We start from the raw sequence: 5,014 nt of genomic DNA, 5'->3' as shown, positions 1-5,014 counted from the left end.
CTACCTTCCTCTCCTACTCTCCCCGACATAGTAGTGCACCTACTGTAGTTCTGCTTATAATATTCGAATCCCACTTCTGACACCAATTTGTGGCGGGACGGCCGATTGCCAAGATGAGTGAATGTCTCAATGAGTGTTAAATGAATACCTGGTTGGACTGGAATTTGATTTTGAAAGTCAGGTGGCCGGGTTGACACCAGTTCCCAAAATGGGAACACGGAAAGTTTTGTATTGAGACGGGGCAAGTCGTGGGGGCAGAACCCCACCTTCGATATTTTTACAAACAGGAGTGCATCTAAATAATTCTTCACGTAGGTCGTTCCAATTTGTCTTCTTTATCTTCAGCAATATTTTATTTACTAACTCCAGACTACAACATACAGGATTTCAGTCACACCCCTATTCAATGCACCCACTCCTACAATGGCTTCTGTAATGCTACTCAGTTAGCACCCTCCCTCACCTATCAAACGGATCCAACGAGTAAAAGAAAGATTACCGCGTGGAAGACTGACAGAGCCCAGCCAAAGCGCGCTCTGATTGGATACGGAGATAATTGATTGAATACGTACGGCGCGCTAATTGGCTGACGGAGATAATTGATTGAACCGAATATGCGCAGCGCGGGTGATAACTAATTGAACCGAACATGCGCAGAGCGACCATACATACGGGTTTCATTTCTCCGTAGCAGAAATCAAATTTAAAGGGATACCGTACTACTTGGGGGTAGATGAAAAGGTAATTACCCAAAAATAAAATTATGTTTTGGCTCGATTTACCAATACCGTTTCAGCATGATGAGCTTCTCCAGGAGCTTCCAGGAGACTGATTTAGGGAACAAACCAAAAGATCGATGACGTCCTATAAACGTAACTAGTTTCGTTTCTTGGCCGACCCCCTCCCTCCCTTTTTTTTACCAGTAGCAAGGACCGCGAAATTGGCAAAATAGGGGGTATTTTAGTTGGACTGTCCACGAAATTTGACCGTGAAATCAGCAAAATAGGGGAAATTTAATTTGCACTGTCCGCGAAATTTGGATAAAAGGGGTACTTGAGAAAATCCGGTAACTTTATGTCAATATTTAGTGTCATTGAAAAAGGGTGTATGAAATTCTAGTCATTGAAAAGGGGTGTTTGAAATTCTAGTCATTGAAAAGGGGTGTTTGAAATCCTAGTCATTGAAAAGGGGTGTTTGAAATTCTAGTCATTGAAAACCACAAAAAAGGGGTTGTTTGGGGCCAAATTTTGTCCTCGATATTGCATGAAAAAGGAGGGTAAATTTGATGAAAAATCGTTGCAAAGGGAGTCTTTGAAAGATTTGGTAAGTTTCACGGTTGCCAACTTTTGTGTTGAGTTGGGGGCCGGGATACACATTCATAATCATACGTCCCCTAAAGAGACAGCGAACATTGCTTGGTGGGGTAGGTAGGTTGACGTAGTAGGGAAGGGTCCAGGGGAAGGGTTCAGAATTCACACCAAAGAAAGCGAAATTTTTGAATATCAAATATAACGAAAATACGGTTTAAATCAGTTCTGCTTTTACACAAGTATTCCAACTGCTTTTGACCGTGCATGGTATGTATTGTCCCCAGCAAACACAAAACGTTTTCGACAAAAGGTTATCAGAAAACGTTTAAATGTCGGGTTATATAAAGGGTACATTAATGGTATAAAACGTTTTCATAACATTAAATAACTTTTGTTGGTAATTTGCTGCACAGCAAACACAAATGTTTTACAGAAAATATTTAAATGTCGGGTTATATAAAGGGTATAAAAACGTTTTAATAACATTCCAAAAACATTTTTGAAAACTTGGTACAAATCATTCTAAACAGAATTTTATTTTCGGGTTGAAAAAATATTTTGCAAAAAATGTTTGCCCAAAATATTTACAATAACGTTTTTAAAATGTTTTCACAACATTTATATAACCCCACATTTAAATGTTATTAAAACGTTTTGTAAAAAACATTTTAAGAACATTTCTGTGTTTGCTGGGTGCAAATATTTTAACATAATGTTATTTAAGTGTTGACAAAATATTTGGCCAAAAATGTTTGCAAAATAGTTTACAATGACATTTCGAAAACATTTAAAAAATATTGTTGTAGTGTGTTTTCATACAAAACGTTTTAAAACGATTTCATGACCTTTGTATAACCTGACAACTTATTTAAAACGTTTTAAAAACGTTTTCGTGTTTGCTGGGTAGTTCACTTGAGTCCAGGATGCACGCAGGATTTGGTGGGACTTGTGTGGCGGGACGGCCGAATAAGGGGATGACGAACAAACGGGACGAACCCTTGTTTTGAATGGACTGTCTCAATGTGTATTAAATTATGAAACCTGATTAGTCGGTAACTGTGCGTATAAAGTCAGGTGGCCGGTTTGACACCAGTTCCCAAAATGGGAACACGAAAAGTTTTGTATTGAGACGTGGGCAAGTCGTGGGGGCAGAACCCCACCTTTGATTTCTTTTACAAACAGGAGTGCATCATCTAAATAATTCTTCAAGTAGGTCTTTCCGATTCAACTTCAACAGTACTTTATTTACTTATTTCCAGACTACAACATACAGGATTCAGTCACACCCCTATTCAATACTCTGACACCCCACTCCTACAATGGCTTCTGTAATTCTACTCGGCTAGCACCCTCCCTCACCTATCAATCGGATCCAACGAGTAAAAGAAAGATTTCCACGAGGGAGCCTGGCAGGGCCCAGCCAGGCTCCCTCTGATTGGATGACGGAGATAATTAATTGAACCGAATATGCGCAGCGCGGGTGATAATTAATTGAACCGAATATGCGCAGAGCGACCATAAATAATGGGTTTCATTTCTCCGTACCAGAAATCCAATTTAAAGGGATACTACGCGATTTGGGGGTAGGAAAATGAAAAGGCAATTACCCAAATATAACATTATGTGTTGGCTTGATTTACCAATACCGTTTCACTTGACATTCTAAACTTTATTTTCACTAGACCTATATTTAGGCCTAGCTCTATGCTCTACATTGAGGGTTAAGGCTTTCTTGCTCTCAATCCTCGATATCATGTTTGAAATAACAAAGAATATATGAAAGTATGCATTTTTTGGAAAGGGAATTGTGAAAGGAATTCAACTGTTCTATACGTAACTTAAAAAAAAAAAAAAAAGGCGTAAAATAAACCTTTTTCAAAATGTTTGAAATCGTGCTTGTTTTTCAAAATAGGCCTATAAATTTTTGGAAGCGCAAATTGTTAAGGGCTGGGGTATGAACGTTTGGACAGTATTTATTGTGGGACATTAGAGCACATCAGACATATCGAATTGCATTCTGAATACGAAGAATGTCATTCTGATATCAAATAATTTTGATTTTTGAAATTCGCAATTTAATACACATTTTATGGCAAATCATTAAAATTGATATTTTGATATTTAACAGTACTTGAAGTAAACTTTATATATCTGATGATTTATACTTAAAGTGTGGGATGAAAAGCCGACGATCAATTGAAAATTTTGACCTTTCGTATTGAAGATATGGATTTTTTTCCCCAAAACACCCAAACAAATTAGGTCTTTTTGGGAAAAAAATCCATATCTTCAATATGAAAGGTCAAAATTTTCAATTGACCGTCGGCTTTTCCTCCCTGCTACATACACTTTAAGAATATGTCATTAGATTTATATAATTTACTTCGAGGACTGTTATATATCAAAATTTGAAAAATATCAAATTTTTATAATTTGTCATAAAATTTGTATTATATTGTGATTTTCAAAAATGAAAATTATTTGATATCAGAAAGACATGCTTCGTATTCAGAATGCAATTCGATAGGTCTGAGGTGCTCTCATGTCCCACAAAAATACTGTCGAAAACGCAATAAATGCTCATTTTAGATCCCTTAAGGTGGCGCATTTTTTCGCAAGTTTTTCTGAATTTTGAAGATGTAGTGGAATTTTTTTCACCGTTCCCTTTCCAAAAAGTGCAGTTTCATATATTATTTGTCTAATTGTTACTTGAAGTGAAAATAAAAAATAACTTAAATTTAAAAATTCCTGCCAAACGCACTGCATGCATGCATGCATCCTTAACACTTTTAAAAGCTGCGATTTTGGTTCTTGGCTGTGATTTTCTTAAAATTTTCACAATGATCAGCTTTGTTTGGGGCCTTGTTCCTCTTAAACTGCATTCTGGTCTTGGGATTCAAAAGATCAATTCAGGCGATATTCTCGAAAATTGTCATGAATGATACAATATTTCGGGTTTCAGAATAAGTCCAAATAAAAGTTGTATTTATACAGTGAATCTAGTTGAAGGCTAAGACAGTGTCTTATAGTAGAAAATGGTATGAGAAATGATTTTGATATAATTTTATAGAAATCTTCTATAGAAAACAAACAAACAAAATCCTTGAACTTATGTTGAAGCCTATGGGAAATGGCATCTTGTAACTTGTAAGTGCTCTTGTAGGCCTAGTAGCGAAATGGTGACAGATATTGAAGACAGAGAAGTAGAAGAAGATAGACATGGGACCTTATGATAGAGAAATAGGGACAGGTCTAAAAAAAAGATGAATCACAAGACGTAACAATATTTCAATGAAGCGGAAAATAAATCTTGACTCTTGTCCTTCAGTTTTCTTGCTTATTCCCTGCTTATTTCATGGGCTTACAGGGAAGTTACAGGGGCTTATTTCTTGTTGTAATAGCCCCCTCTATGATCTACTTTTCCAAGTTGCCACACAGCTTTTTATGTACAGTACAATTGGGCAACTTTTTAATCTATTTTTGGCATCCCGCGATTCCCGCTTATTGGATCGCGAAGGGTGATTGAATTTGGGCTGATTTGGGCTACTTTTTTGCCTTGCTTACCGGCCGCCTGTTGAGTGTTGACATAATTGATAGATCGATAAACATCATTAAGACAGTCAGCGTGATCAACGCGTGTGCATGCCTGACACATAGAGGATTTCCCAGTGAATTTAGACCGTCAGGTTTATTTTTAGATCCAC

This window comes from Amphiura filiformis, chromosome 16 (assembly GCF_039555335.1).
Source record: "Amphiura filiformis chromosome 16, Afil_fr2py, whole genome shotgun sequence".
NCBI classification, from domain to species: domain Eukaryota; kingdom Metazoa; phylum Echinodermata; class Ophiuroidea; order Amphilepidida; family Amphiuridae; genus Amphiura; species Amphiura filiformis.
The sequence above is the reverse complement of the archived record's forward strand: the minus strand, read 5'-3'. Positions refer to the sequence as shown.